We start from the raw sequence: 16,774 nt of genomic DNA, 5'->3' as shown, positions 1-16,774 counted from the left end.
AGTTGGGTGCCATTACCAGATTGCAAAAAACAATAAATGTAATTCAAAGGCAAGGAGAAGTGTTCAAACTATCTCATATTCTTTTTATAACATGGATAAGTCAAAGTGAAATGAGCTAAAGCAATGTCTTCACAGTTATGCCAGGCACATATCTCATGTGGAAGGAGATAATTTAGGTAATTCTCTCTGTGTTCTAACTTATGTTTGTTGAATTAAAGGTGAGCTAAGTCCCTATACATAATTGTTAATGTGCTATTTGACTTAGAATAATTATTTCAAATATATCAAATCCTTCTCTGTGGGGCAAAGCAAATCATTGATCTTATTCCCATACAGATAATTACATAATTTATTTTCCACCACGGTTGGAAATTCTTCTGGAGGAGGGCATGGCAATCCACTCCAGTATGCTTGCCTGGAGAATCTCCATGGACAGAGGAGCCTAGCAGGCTACCAGTGCATGGGGTTGCAAAGAGTCAGACATGACTGAGCAACTGAGCACATATTCCACCACTGGCATGGTGCAGTCATCCAAAAAAAATACTAAGGGGTACATGTACCTCTAGGAGATATTTTTATTTAATCCTTAGACAGAAAATAATATAGGACTTGGGTTATTAGGATTATGTGAAAATCAACTCATCTGCTGCTTTGGGGATATCAATATAGAAGATTTTATTGACTTTATACTTGTCACCCTCCTTTGATTCTTTGGGGAAAGTTTCTGAAGTGGAATAAAACTTAGAGACCAAGAAGTTACACAGAGAGACAAGCACTAAGAGTAAACACAGAGAATGACTTAGATGCCATCTCTCTTCTTCCTCTTTTCCTTTATCCAAAAGCCATGGTTTAGGTGCTGTCTCAAGGTAGAGGAAAGAAGAACATTTAAAGTCATGTGAGCTAGGGAAAAGCCTGGACACTAGAGAAGTGGTTTTTGTTTTTTCATCCTTTTTTCAACTCTTTAGCTCTTTTTAAGCTATGACCTTCTGAAGCTTTCTGTTGGGGCATTCAGGTTTGGAAAGAACCGCTGCTCCCTTCAAACCCTGCTCTCACTGTCCTAAGTACAAGCCACCAGGGAGAGTGCCCACTCCACCACCACCCACAGTGCCTGGCAGCCCCCATGGGCACCCTGGGCTTGCTGCTGCTCCACCAGACACAGCTGCTTTAGTCTGAAGGGATCTGTGGTCGGTGGAGTGAAAACACGTTCTTACACTTGGTCTGCATGACTGTTATGCTTTGCTGGTATTTATCCTACAAATGGTAATGTGCAGCAACATCTTGTAGAGATTTCTACCAAAATCAAATGTGGGGTTTTAGATCCCTCGGATACTGTGAAAATGCAAAAAGGAAATGGTCCAGAGTCCAGTCTCAGTGAGAGCTTCACACTGTCCTCAGGTTTTACCTGTCGGAGGGGAGGCAGAGCTAAAGTGGCTCCCTCTAATCCCAGTTGTCTGATTATGCAAATCTGGGGTTGGAAAATGAAATTTTTAATTTCCGTAGCATTCCAGTTCAGTTCAGTCACTCAGTCACGTCCGACTCTTTGCGACACCATGGACTGCAGCATGCCAGGCCTCCCTGTCCATTACCAACTCCCGGAGTTTACCCAAACTCACGTCCATTGAGTCGGTGATGCTATCCAACCATCTCAGCATTCCAGAGAGGTACATAATCAAGAAATCCTGGGCTAGAATGTAGCAAAATGCCACCGCCCAGTTCTGCAGATCAGAGTCTGTCCTGAAGGTCAAAGTCCACACCTCAGAAAGACATCTGATAAAGAAGGGAATGGGGAAGCCAAGTGACATGAAAAGTATCTGAGTGCAATACAGACATGGACCATAGAGATGCTGTATAGAGACTCTCCACCCGTAAACACTGCAATCGTCACCTTCACTAAGTTCCAACAGGCAGAAGGGGATCTTCTGCCTACATACGTGTGCCGCAGGGTTCGGGTTGACCCTCTGTGCCTTTCTCTTAAAGATGATGTTAGGAAGAGCTATTTCAGCTATGGGGATCATGATAAAGAGCTATGTATTCAGTTACCTAGAATACATATCCCACAGGCAGGAATCAGACCATCCAGGTCTCAGGTAGTGAGGAGTATTAGCCTATGGTCTCTCACTCCCAAACTGAAGGGTATTCCAAGTAGAGCAGAGGAAGGTAGCTATCATACTTTCATTTAGAAAAAAAGGAAAATAAGTGTCCATGAGAGAGACCAGAAACAACACAGTCCTAGACTTGTCCATGGTACCCCAACCCAGGGGACAGAGTCTTAGAGGATACTCTTCTCTTAAAATTGTTTGGCTCACAGAGCTCTGCACCTAATCATGCTGATAAGTGACACAGACACTGCTTTAGATGAATAATTATTCCTTTTTTTTTTTTTTTTGGTCTCCAGAGTTCCTGGTGTTTAGGAAAAGATTCTGTTTTTTGAGGGGAAGTGGGAGGGGAGCTGGGCTCCAGGGAGGTTGGGGCAAGGGACACAGAGAAGGGCAAAGAAGAGAGGCCCAGGTAATCTGGGCATTGATCTTCCTGCCCCACTGAGAATCTGCATTCATTCCTGCCCTCAGGTGTATGAGAGGAGCTGGTTTCTTTTTGAAAATAATTCACTTACTTTATTTATGGCTGTGCTGGGTCTTTATTGCTGCATGCAGGCTTCCTCTAGTTGCGGCAAGTGGGGGCTACTCTTAATTGCAGTGGACAAGCTTCTCATTGAAATGGCTTCTCTTGTTTCAGAGCAAGCGCTGCGTGTGCACGGGCTTCAGTGGTTGTGCTGCACTGGCTCAGTAGTTGCAGCTCACAGGCTCTCCAGGGCAGCCTCAGTAGTTGTGGCTCACAGGCTTAGTTGCTCTCAGCATGTGGGATCTTCCCAGATCAGGGATCAAACCCATGTCCCCTGCCCTGGCTGATGGATTCTTATTCACTGTAGCACCAGGTAAGTCCCAGGAAAAGCTTTAATTGTCCCAGATGGGACTATGTTCAGTTATTTACTAATGAATCTTGCAATCATGAATGCTACAATTGTATAGTTTCTACTTTCCAAGATATATTCAAGTGGGAAACATTTGTACATGTGAACACAGTCCCAAATAGATTTCAATGGTGAAGTCAAAATTAACATTAAAAACTGTCTAATGTGGAAATATATGAGACATAAGCCAAGAGTGAACCCTCACATAAACCATGGACTTTGGACAATAATAATATGTCATTGTAGGTTTATAAATGTAACAAATGTACCACTTTGGTGGGGATGTTGAGAACAGGAAAGGCTGTCCCTGTGTGGGATATACAGGGAGTATATGAAAAATCTCTGCATCTTCTGCTCAATTTTGCTGGAAAAACATAACTGCTCTTTAAAATATTATTTTCTTAAACTTGTTTAAATAGGAAAAATTATATGAGATATAGCAAACTCTGTGCACAGATAAATATAGGTCACCTTAAATCCTGGCATATTAAAGAAGTTTTAACTATTTTAAGAAATTTGAGGGATAAAAAATTAATCTGAAAGGGAAATAATGAAGTAAAAACTTAAAGTAGTAAATTCTACTTAAAATAATATTTTCAAATGGATAAATATGTAAAGGGATCTTGAATATTATCAACAAATTGATAGCCCTCTAATAAACCAGATTAAGAAAACAAAGAGGGAGAGTAAGTAAATCTATGAGGAAAACTTAATCCTTATATTTTAGTGAAACCAACAAATATTTAAGGATGAAATTCTCTGAGTTTCTTTCAGAATAACTCAGGGATGAGCACTGAAGCAGGGTAAAGGGTACACGGGAATCATCCCACTAGTCTCTTCTTTTTCAAAATTTCATACTTACCTTTTGAAACTAAAACTCTAATTTTCTTTTTCCATTTATTGTTATTTCTTTAATCTAGTTGTCTATTTAAAAAAAAAAAAAGAAAACATAAAACCTAACAGTCTCCCTTCTACTTTCACTTCTCCCATTGTTCTGCAGAGAATGCCATGCCCAAAACCACCAGTGACATTATAATCATCAAATCAAGTGACACATGTTCAGCTTCCACCTAATTAGATTTCTCTGCAACATTAGGAATCTAATCTCTCCTCAAAACTCAAGCTTCCTTAATTAGTCAGCAGCATTTGTATTTTTCTAAGTGGCTTTAGTGGTAAAGAACCCACCTGCCAATAGGAGATATAAAAGACAAGAGTTCGATCCCAGGGTAGGGAAGATCCCCTGGAGGAAGGCATGGCAACCCACTCCAGTATTCTTGCCTGGAGAATCCCATGGACAGAGGAGCCTGGCGGGCTACAGTCCATAGGGTTGCAACGAGTCGGACACGACTGAAGCAACTTAGCATGCAAGCACACACACACAGCCTTGCTCTGACCTCTACTTCTTTGCTCTTTCTCATAAAAGATGATATTAATCAGAATTTTCTTCACTGCCTCTTGTCACCTTCCGTGTGATATCCTCTCATGGTGATATACACACCTATGCTTCAACTGCCATTCCTAGGTTGATAACTTTTAACCTACTATTAAGTTTCAAGACTAATTCTATCATATGCTTTCAAGGCACTTTAAACTTAACCAAAACTTGTACTTACTAAATTCTTTCTCATAAGCAGGCTTGTGCTTGTTCCCATGGTTTACATCTTATTTAATGGCATCTTGACTCCTGTTTTCCCTAACTACATATATCATTTCTTCTCTGACCTGTGTCTCACTAATCCCTCACCTATCTTCAAAACACCCCAAATTATGAGTGGTCATTCTCTTTTGTGATGCTAGCTACTTGACATCTCACACAGTGATCCAATTACCTTTTTCATTTCCTTGATCCCTAATGTTCATCAATCCTGGAACATATAATCCTGATGTCTTCCATCATACACGTCTAACTTCTTTCAGGCCTCTAGTTGCTCCTATAGCTGACAGTGTTTTCTATGTGTGATTTCATACGTCCTTCTGTATCTGGTTCCTCTTTCAGGGCCTCTGATGCTGCTGCTAAGTCACTTCGGTTGTGCCCGACTCTGTGCGACCCCATAGACGGCAGCCCACCAGGCTCCGCCATCCCTGGGATTCTCCAGGCAAGAACATTGGAGTGGGTTGCCATTTCCTTCTCTGATGCATGAAAGTGAAAAGGGAAAGTGAAGTCACTCAGTCATGTCAAACTCTTAGCGACCCCATGGACTGCAGCCCACCAGGCTCCTCTGTCCATGGGATTTTCCAGGCAAGAGTACTCGAGTGGGGTGCCATTGCCTTCTCCGTCAGGGCCTCTAGGCCCCTTGGTGATTCCACTGTAGTAGGTCTCAGGGTCAAGGGTCAGACCAAGATGATTCCATGGTAGTTGGCAGCCGTGACAACAGACTAGCCCAAATGGAGGAGTGGGGAACAGTAGGATTTATCTTCTCTGCTCCATAGGCTACTTCACTTTCTACCACTGCCATTGCGTCAGCAATCACTAAAAGATTTTCCCCTATTTCTTGTGACTAATCCTATCGGAGAAGAAGCATGTGAGATATTGGTGACAGTCTCTGCTAGAAAACCCCAATCACAATGGTGCACATACTGGTCAGAAAGGTTGAGGCCACCAACCTGTTCTTTTCCTCCTGGGTCTTAGTCCTCTTGGCAATAGGACTCATCATAGAAGAATGGGCTGAGCTGAAGTTGGGACCCCAGAAACCTATGATAAACCGCAGTCTGTGGATATGTTGTACTTCACTGTGGCCATCAGGTCAGAGCTATTATATGGAAAGAGATAGGTGGAGAATGAGGGTTCATCCTTCCTTGACTTCCATTCATCTCACCATTAGCCTCTAGTGCAACCACCTATGGTTGCAGTGTGCCTACTTCCATGATCAACACAGTCAAGGTCTATCCCAAAAGCTCAGCATTTGTACGTTTTGGAAAAAAGTTTAGAAGCTCACAGACTTAACTGATGGATCTCTGAGAAGCCCTGACAGTAACAACAGGGTATCTAGCACATCTAGAATGTAAGGATATAAAAGAAAGATGACTGGCAGCAAAGAAAACATGTTACATTGTCACTAGAGGAAGACAAGAGTGTTTAGCAAGAAATACATTTTGAAAAAATAGAAGAGAAAGAAGTTTACAGAGATAGAAAGAGAACAGCTTCTTTTGGTTCCGTCTCCCATTTAGCTTAAGACCTCGACCTCTTTCTTGCCCCATCTTTGCTCTTTATTATTTAATCAAATGTTTCACCTCATTCATGTTTACCTAGAGATTTGTGTGCCCCAGGTAGAAATAAGCCTAGAAGAAATATCTGTCCTTGCCTCAATACAGCTTCTTCTTTTCAACAGATGGCCTGGAAGTGGTCAGGAACATTCTGATTGTGTTGTTCAGCCTTTCCTTCATGCATAACTTACTCCTGGGTTTTGAATTCACCTATATGATTCCTCAAACCATATATACTCTCATTATGACTGCCTGCCTCGCTTTCCTCACAGGTAACTTCCTGTCTTCAGTCACAAGTAACTTCCTGTTTTCCCTAACATAGGATTGGAGGCATACTTGGTTTGTAGATCCAGGCTGTGGTCTCTGACTAACTCAGCCCTCCCAGTTCTTTGGCTTAGATACGCAGCTGCCAAATTGGATCCACCACTCAAGTGGCATTGGCCTTTGGACAAGGTGCAGTTGTGAGTGGTAGGGGTTGGGAAGTCAAGCATATCTCAGGTTAAGACTTAAGTACGGGAGCCAGGGTCCATCAGAAGGGACTTTTCTTTCTCCTTTTGTCTGGACATCAGGCATCCTTCTGCTCGCTGTGCCCCTACTGTATCACCACATGCTAATTCAAGGTGAATCCATGTATTATTCAAGTTACAAGGTCTCCTGGGTCATTTTTACTACATACTTAAACGTTTTATTGTTATTCGCCTCTGGTGAGTGTCTTCAGGGCCCTTGATGGGTGCTAACAACCAATCCATCTCTGATAGGCGGGAGAGTGAGAGGATGGGAAAGAAGATAGAGGTAAAGTTACCAACCTTTGCATTTTAAAGGGCTAGTGGGGAGTTAGACTCACTCTGAGGACGGTTCCTACAGGATGTGGGCTGAGTGAGATTTTCAAAATGCTTGCCTCCAAGGGAACCCTTCCTTTCCACCTTTTCTGTCATACCTGCCCCATTCAGAGTGGAAATAACCGCTAACTTCAAGACTAAAGAGAATGGCTGATAGGGAATGTTCACTCATTTGGAGGCAGTGACCCTGGGGGCAAAGTGTCCTGCCAGGACAGCCTGAGGTCAGAGAGAATCACTGTCTGATGCACGGTGACCACCTACAAACACCAGAGAGTCTTCTAAGAAGTCTTTAAAATTTCCTTTGGAATTAAACTTCCTAACTCAGAAGTATGTCCTCTGTCAGAAAGAATTCTCAATTGTGTTGAGTTGAGCACTGCCTGTGTGTGTGCTCAGTCACTCAGACATGTCTAACTCTTCCGAGACCCCATGGACTGCCAGGTTCCTCTGGCCATGAGATTTTCAGGCAAGAAGACTGGAGTGGGTTGCCATTTCCTCCTACAGGGGATCTTCCCAACCTAGGGACTGAACCCAAGTCTCCTGCATCTCCTCCATTGCAGGTGGATTCTTTACCTGCTGAGCCATCAGGGAAGCCCCAAACCTTGTGCATGTGTGCCCAGTTGAGTCTGGCTCTTTGTGACCCCATGGACTGTAGTTGGGCTGTATTTAAGCTATTCTTCACACACTTTTAAAGTGAAAGAAAGAAAGTGAAGTTGCTCAGTTGTATCCGACTCTTTGCAACCCCATGGACTGTAGCCTTACCAGGCTCCTCCATCCATGGGATTTTTCAAGCAAGAGTACTGGAGTGGGTCGCCATTTCCTTCTCCAGGGAATCTTCCCGACACAGGGATCGAACCCGGGTCTCCCGTATTGTAGGCAGATGCTTTTACTGTCTGAGCCACCAGCACTCTTCTGCTAAAGCATCCCCCTCCTGAATGGCTTGGGACAGTTCAAAGGGAACCATTAGGCTTTAGATCTGGGCCTCGTGGTGCATAGGGAAATAAGTGTTTCTGTGACTTTTCTATTGTTCCTTCATCACCCTCCCCTGGCTTCTCTTTCTCCCAGGATTCCTCTCTCTCTTACAGTGCAAGCAGTCCATAAATGGTTCTGGCAGCCTGATCACCATCCCCAAATCTACCAGAGAAAGTCAGGTTGTGGAGAAACATGGGGTTTCTATCAAAGTTGTCGCTTTACCAGCTGGTACTGCAATGCCTCATAGTACTGTCTGGATACACTCTGCCCACATGAAAGAAGATTCTCCAAAAAGACCACACATCCAAGCACGTGATGTAACCTGGGCTCTATGATTTGACAATTTATCTTTCTATATATGTTCATCTTAATAGCAACAGCTTGTGCATATGTGGTGTGTGAAGGTCCAACTGTATGGTGTGGTTTGGAGTTACATAAATGACTATAACTGGATTGGGGTCTATAAGAAGATCCAGAAGCCTTTAAAAAAATTGTTTTACCCTGACGAGCTTTTATTTGTTCTCACCATTTAATAGCATATGTTATTAATATAGTAAATATCATCATATAACTGATAGTTGCTGTATTAACTTTATATATCACAATGATTTGGAATAATGTATATTACCTTTAGTCTCACTGATTTTATTGTAAAATATTTCAACCCTTCAGAAAAAATACAAAACAACATGATAAACACCTGTGTATACATCACCCAACTTTCACATTATAGACATAACTGATATTCCCCTAATTGTTTTTCTAATCTTAATTCCCTCATTTGTTTCACTGTAAAACACCTTTAATGATGCATTGTTGATAATTTTACATTCATGTCATCTTTCCTACAACTTTATGCATCTATAAAAATTGTAGAAAGTAGCTCTCCAAGCATTTAAAGATCATTAAATATTGTACTGTACAGATCATTTTTAGCAACTCACTTTTTTCACTTGACTTTATGGTTTTGTAATTCATTGATAAGTTTTGTTCTACTTCATTCATTCAGGCTACTGTTAAGTTTTTCCCTTTAGGGATATAATGTGAAATACTCATTTTCCACTTGATGAAAAGCTAGCAGTTTTCTTTTGTTGTTTTGTCGCTAAGTTGCATGCAACTCTTTTGTGACCCCATGGATGGTAGCCCACCAGTCTCCTCTGGCCATGGGATTCTCCAGGAAAGTATACTGGAGTAGGTTGCCATCCCTTTTCTAGGGGATCTTTCTCACCCGGAAATTGAACCTATGTTTCCTACATTGGCAGGCAGATTCTTTACCACTGAGCCACAAGGGCAGCCTTGGTTTCTTTATTCTGTTAAAAATAGTGCTGCTATGAATATTCTTATACACAGTTCTCTCTGACCATGAGCTAGAGTTTCTCTTGGGTGTTTAGGACTAGACCAGCTGTATCAGAGAGTGTTTTCAATATGATAACTACATGTGTTATTGTTGTTCATTTGCTGTCGTGTCTGACTCTTAGCAACCCCATGGACTGCAGCACACCAGGATACCCTGTACTTCACTATCTCCCACAGTTTGCTCAAACTCACGTCCATTAAGTCAGTGATGCTATCTAACCATCTCATCTTCTGCTGCTCCCTTATCTTTTTGTCTTCAATGTTTCCCACATTATAGTCTTTTCCAATGAGATGGTTCTCCACATCAGGTAGCCAAAGTATTGAGTTTCAGCTCCAGCCTCAGTTCTCCCAATGAATATTCAAGGTTGAATTCCTTTAGGATTGACTCATTTGATCTTCTTGCAGTCCAAGAGACTCTCAAGAGTCTTCTCCAGCACCACAGCTCGAAAGCATCAATTCTTCCACGCTCAGTCTTCTTATTTGTAACAAATACTAAAGTGTTTCTTTTTATATGTGTACTTTTCTTAAGCCATAAGCTCCTAGAAGGCATAGGATTGTCCCCTAATAATTCCTCAGCATCTGAAATAATACCTATCAGAAACCCACAAAAGTGTAGGGCCTAAGAACTGAGGCCCCGAGGCATAACTTACTGATGTTTTTCCTGCCCTACACTCAGGTCTACAAAGAAAAACATTGACTTAATGCTATATAAGCTTTTGCCTGTGGGGTAATAATTCTATTGGATCAGCTAAAATTGGTTTCAAGAAACATGGGAAAAAGGGATTTTCATTCCTTCAGTGTTTGTTAAGCAAATATTTATTCAATACCTACTATATATGCCTGGTGTTACTCTAAATTGCTACAAAAATAGCACTGAACAAAAAAGACAAAATCTCTGCCCTTATGGAACTTAGATTCAAATGCACCTGAGCATATCAATGTGTGTGTATGTGTTGTGAGAAAACGAACTAAGTAAACAAATAAGTGACAAGTATTTCATAGAGGGGTAGGTGCTGTGTATTCAGGAAAGATCACCTGCTTTTCTATTTGAGGATGTGCCCCATTTGGCAACAACAAAAAAAATATGCAAAATGGTTTACTTCCAATACATCACTGTTATAGTGAACTCAGCTTAAATGCAGAGTAGGTAATTTCTCTTTGCTACAAATCATGATCTCTGGGGAAAAGACAATGAAAACCTAAGACTTCTAAGTTTTAATCAGGTCCCTAGGATTTCACAATAACCCCTGGGTCATATTAGCAGGTGGCTCCCTGGGCACCAGCAGATGCTATTTCCACCCCCTGGACTGGAGAGGACACTCTGGCAGAGCCACCATCAGAAACCATGACCTGTAACTCGTGGCACCTCAGAGCCTGGGGTACCGAGGTCTGTGCTCTGACTCTCTCAGTCCAAAACGCACTCAAAACAGAAACAATAGCAAAGAAGAAGAATCTCTGTTCTGGGCTGTTCATCTCTAAAATTCATCAGAGCCACTTGCTCTTCCTTGAGAATAACGAAGCAGAGGTAGCAAGTCCCAACACTGAAGTCTCCATACAGAAGGGTGAGTGTTGAATTTTATCTGCCCTGTTACTCATCTTCCAAACCTCATCTCTGGAAGCCAAGGATTCCCTGAAATGACAGCCTTGTCTCTGCTCAGATAACCACTGATCATTGGGTGGGTCTGATAAACTGTCAGAGCAGAAGTGGAACAGAGATGCTGTTGTCATGAGTCCACGGATTACTGAATTTTATCCCTGTAGAACTTGCCCGATAGTGTTTTTTATACACTTCTTTAAAAATTTCCCCAGCCTTTATACAGAGCATAAAGCAAAGACACACAGAAGGGTGGGTGGGGGTTCTTCTCAAATTCTGGGACTGTCTCAATAGACTGGGATTGGGTGGAGAGAGCGGGGTACTCATTTTTAACGTTATGCTCTGTCCTGTTCCCACAGGTATGTCCTAGGGAAGAATGGCCCCAGGGAATGAATCTTCAGTGACTGAGTTTATCCTGCTGGGTTTAACACAGCAGCCAGGACTCCAGCTGCCTCTCTTTTTCATTTTCTTAGCAGTTTATGCGGTCACTGTGGTGGGGAACGTTGGCTTGATTATTCTTATTGGTCTGAACCCTCCCCTGCACACTCCCATGTACTACTTTCTCTTCAACCTTTCTTTCATTGATCTCTGCCACTCCTCTGTCATTACCCCTAAAATGCTGATAAGTTTTGTAAGCCAGAACATCATCTCTTATGCAGAGTGCATGACTCAGCTCTGCTTCTTCTCCTTCTTTGTTATTGATGAGTGCTTTATTTTGACATCAATGGCCTATGACCGATACGTGGCCATCTGTAAGCCCCTGCTCTACAAGGTCTCCATGTCCCATCAGGTCTGCCTCATGCTGACGGTGGGTGTATACGCGATGGGACTTGTGGGTGCCATGGCCAATACTGCGTGCATGCTGCGACTCTCCTTCTGTGATGGAAACATCATCAATCACTACATGTGTGACATCCCTCCTCTCCTCCAGCTCTCCTGCACAAGCACCTCCATCAATGAGTTGGAGATTTTCATCGTGGTGGGTGTCAATGTCATAGTGCCCAGTGTCACCGTCTCCGTTTCTTACACCTTGATCCTCTTGAACATCCTTCGCATCCGTTCTGCAGAGGGCAGGTCCAAAGCCTTCAGTACCTGCAGCTCCCACATAATTGTGGTTTCTCTTTTCTTTGGATCATCTGCATTCATGTATCTCAAGCCTTTTCCTGCTCGGTCTCTGGATGAAGATAAAGTGTCCACAATTTTTTATACCATTGTGGGGCCAATGGTGAATCCTTTCATCTACAGTCTGAGGAACAAAGATGTCCAAATTGCATTGAGAAAGACCTTGAAGAAAAGAGTAGTCTGAACTAAAATTTTGTTAGTTATTGATGCCACATCTTAGTATGGACATACAATGTATAAAGACATGGAGAACATAGAAATTAAAGTAGAAATGTAAGTGATTTAAATCAGAGCATAAATTAAGTTCATTATATAAATCACTTCATAAGAAAAAACACTGTATGGAAAAGGAGGATCAACCCTTCATCCTTTCATAGAAAATAGGGGAAGTAGTCATTGTGTCATTGTGCAGCTTATTTTCAGAGACTATATGGTTTTAAATTGAGAAAATTGAATGATGATGTACCAAGGAATGCTAAGATTGTCAGATTTTTCAGGGTGAGTAGGGAGAATTGAGAGAGTAGCATTGACATATATACACTACTGTGTATAACATAGATGGCTAGTGGGGAGCTGCTGTATCGCACAGGGAGCTCAGCTTGATGTTCTGTGATGACCTAAAGGGGTGGGGTACAGGGTGGGAGGGAGGCTCAAGAGGGAGGGAATATATGTATACACATAGCTGATTCATGATATTGTACAGCAGAGACTAACACAGCATTGTAAAGCATTTATACTCCAATTTTCAAAAATAAATAAAATTTTAAGTAAAGATTTCAGAAGTTTCTCTTTAGGTATCCCAGGGACATTAGGTACAAATAATATAGTTTATTTAATCAACAAATTGAAATTGAGCAACTATTTTGCATCAGTTTGTGTTTTTAAACAGCAGAGATACCATGGTGAACAAGGCAATGTTTGTGGTCTCATCAGGCTAATTGTCTTATGGGAAGGTGGAGATGGGGTGCAAGTGGGCAGCAGGAGGAGTCAGATTATGAGCAAATAAACAGATACATATGTATAGATGGGAAATGCCATGTAGAGTCTTGAATTAAGGAGATGGTACAAGAAGTAACTATGGTTACTTCAGACTGGGTGTTCAGGAAGGATTTTTCTGAGAAGGAGACATTTTAACTGAGAAGAAAATTGGACACACAGAGAGAGAAGAATATTCTTCATAGGGGAAAATCCACAATGGGACACTGGAACAGAGTAGCCATCTGCAAGCCAAGGATAAAATCCTGGACTTAAAGCTTCTAGAACTGTGACAAATAAATGCCTATTTTTAAGCCACCTAGTATGGTATTTCTTTATAATAGCCCCAACAAACTAATGCATGGACTATTTACTGAACACTATGAAATATTTTTAAAAGAGGTGAGACTCACGATATAAACATCTCTTTTTAATGCTAAATATAGTCACATCAAATTTGATGGTCAAAAAGCCGTACCTAACAAACTTACTTTTACTGAAAGACTAGTCTCTCTTTATTTGAGTCTTTTCCTTAATTCACTGAATTTCAAGACTGTATTAAAAATAATATTCATCAAGATGTCAGGAAGTGAATAGTTTTATGCTTGTGCAGAATTAGTGCTTTTGGAGCAAATTTCCCTGGAATTCAGGTCATGGGACAAGTCTTGGAAAGGTCAGAATGGAGGAGGCAGGCTCCACTCCGCCCCCGATTTCCTGGAGGGACGGCACAGGAAGGCCAGTCTCAGAGCCAGCAGGCTGCAGCAACCTCTTTCCTCTTTCTGATGTTCTTAGCTACCGCAAGCATCCAGGCTGTGGGTGAGAGAGAAACTTGTTCGTTGTTCCATGTGAGCTTGAGAAAAATGTACATACGGCTGTTGTCAGAGGCTATTCCATCTCCCAATTTCAATTGGATCCTTACAGTGCTGCTGCCTGCTTAATTATTATCATTCTGTAATGCCTCTTCTTTATTAAAGATTAAATGTCCCTGGTAAGCTTCCTATGTCCTTAATGTATGTTTTCTGAAGTTAATATAGTGACCCCAGCTTTCTTTTGAGTGTTACCATCGTATGTATTTCTCCATCCTTTTACTCTTAACTTAAATCTTTACATTTAAAATGAGTTTCTTCTAGACAGTGCAAACTTGGTATTTTTTTCATTATCCACTATAAAAATTTCTGTCTTTTTATTGGTGTATCTATACGACATACGTTTAAAGTGATTGCAGAGCTTTCTCAACTCACGATGGGGTTCTGGGGCCATGTCATGACTTAGCCTAGCCTCCCTTCAATGTGTTCAGCATACTTACATTAGCCTAAAGTTGGGCAAAATCATCTAACATAAAATGTTGTTTTGATTAAAATATGAATTTGCTGAATACTGTGCTGAAAGTGAAAGGCTTTGCAATTGAAAAAGTATGGGCTATTTACCGTCATGGTCAAATGATTGATGGGGAACTGCAGCTTGTGGCTTTTGACCCGTATTTATTTTAGACCCATGGTGAAGTTGAAAAATCATAAATCAAACTGTCCTAAGTCGGGGACCAGTTGTATTAATAAACCTGAGTTAATATCATGTTTATAAGTGTTTTCTACTTGTGCACATGTTGTGTTCTTTGTTTCTTTATCTTCCCCTTTGTTTTCTTATTCTCCAGATTTAATTGAGCATTTTCTATTATTCAATTTTATCTCATATCTTAATACATCAATTATCCTTCTTTTAAAATATTTACACTGGTTATCCTAAAGTTTACAATACACGTTTTAATTTAATCGAATCCACGTTCAAATAACTCTATACGATATCATCTGTAGTACAGGGAGCTTGGACAGTTTCTACTTATTTTCTTCTGTGCTAGTATGACACTGATGTTATTCATTTCACAGATCAGATCAGATCAGATCAGTCACTGAGTCGTGTCCGACTCTTTGCAACCCCATGAATCGCAGCATGCCAGGCCTCCCTGTCCATCACCAACTCCCGGAGTTCACCCAGACTCATGTCCGTTGAGTCGGTGATGCCATCCAGCCATCTCATCCTCTGTCGTCCCCTTCTCCTCCTGCCCCCAATCCCTCCCAGCTTCAGAGTCTTTTCCAATGAGTCAACTCTTCGCATGAGGTGGCCAAAGTACTGGAGTTTCAGCTTCAGCATCATTCCTTCCAAAGAAATCCCAGGGCTGATCTCCTTCAGAATGGACTGGTTGGATCTCCTTGCAGTCCAATGGACTCTCAAGAGTCTTCTCCAACACCACAGTTCAAAAGCATCAATTCTTCGGCGTTCAGCCTTCTTCACAGTCCAACTCTCACATCCATACATGACCACAGGAAAAACCATAGCCTTGACTAGACGGACCTTTGTTGTAATTACTAATGCACTGTTGCTACTATTATTTTAAACACACAGTTATCTACTAGATAAATTAAGAAGAATAAGACAAACTTTTTACGACTATTTTTTCCCTCTAATGCTCTTTTTAAAATGTCAGTTCAAGCTTTTGACCTATATTCTTTTTATGGTACAGGGATGGAGGAAGGAGGAGGGTTCAGGATGGGGAACACGTGTATACCTGTGGCAGATTCATGTTGATATATTGCAAAACCAATAGAATATCGTAAAATTAAAAAATAAAATAAAATTCAAAGAGCAAAAAAAAGAATTTCTTTTAGTATTTCCTGCAAGGCAGTTCTGTTGACATCAAACTCTCTTAGATTTTGTTTGTCTGAGAATGTCATCATTTCACTTAGAAGTTGAAGGATAATATTATCGGATTTAAAATTACGGATTGGTGATTTTTTTGTTTCAACATTTTAAATATTTCGCTCCATTCTCTTTGATTGCGTGGTTTCCAATGAGAGTCCCTCTGTAATTCTTATCTTTTTTTTTTTTTTTTTTTTCGGTTCTGATAGTTTTATTTCATGTATTTGGCAGCTCTTTTGTTTGGCACATGCACATTAAAATTGTTACATTATCTTGGTGAACTGGCTCTTTAATTATTACATAATGTCCTTCTTTATCCCTGATGATTTTCTTTGCCTGAACTTTATCCAATATAATTTAGCCACAGCAGCTCTCTTTTGATTAGTATTTGCATAGCATATGCTTCTCCATTCTTTCACTTTTAACCTACTTATACGGTTATATTTTAGATGTGTTTTTATATGTAACATATAGGTGGGTCATTTTTTTCATTCTCCCACTCTCTCTTTTAATTCATAAATCTAGATCATTTATATTTAGCACAATTTCTGAGGTCTAAACAATTACGTCTTCCATTATACTATTTACTTTGTTTTTTTTTTAATTTTATTTTATTTTTAAACTTTACATAATTGTATTAGTTTTGCCAAATATCAAAATGAATCCATCACAGGTATACATGTGCTCCCCATCCTGAACCCTCCTCCCTCCTCCCTCCCCATACCATCCCTCTGGGTCTTATCTTTGTTCCTCACAGATGAAACACTTCTCGCCCTTGGCTTCTTTAAGATTTTTGTTGTTGCTGTTTTGTTTTGTTGAAATATACTTGATGTACACATTATGTTATTTTCAGGGGTACAACTAGTGATTCAATATTTAAACACATTATGAAATGATCACCATGATGAGTCTGGTAACCATCTGTCCTCATACAAAATTACTATAGTTTTACTGACCATTTTTCTTTTTTTTTTTTTTTTTTGACCATTTTTCTTATGTTGTGTATTCCCATGACATTTATTTTATAACTAGATGTTTGTACCTCTTAATTCC

At 40.7% G+C, this 16,774-nt stretch overlaps 1 pseudogene; it reads left to right on the top strand.

The window, feature by feature from the left end:
* The first annotated feature begins 11,291 nt into the window (after positions 1-11,291).
* On the top strand, positions 11,292-12,236 carry LOC109554249 (olfactory receptor 8B3-like; annotated as a pseudogene).
* The last annotated feature ends 4,538 nt before the right edge of the window (positions 12,237-16,774 follow it).

The sequence above is a fragment of the Bos indicus genome, chromosome 29 (assembly GCF_029378745.1).
Source record: "Bos indicus isolate NIAB-ARS_2022 breed Sahiwal x Tharparkar chromosome 29, NIAB-ARS_B.indTharparkar_mat_pri_1.0, whole genome shotgun sequence".
Lineage (NCBI taxonomy): Eukaryota > Metazoa > Chordata > Mammalia > Artiodactyla > Bovidae > Bos > Bos indicus.
Note: the sequence above shows the minus strand (reverse complement) of the source record. Positions and strands in the feature narration are given on the sequence as shown.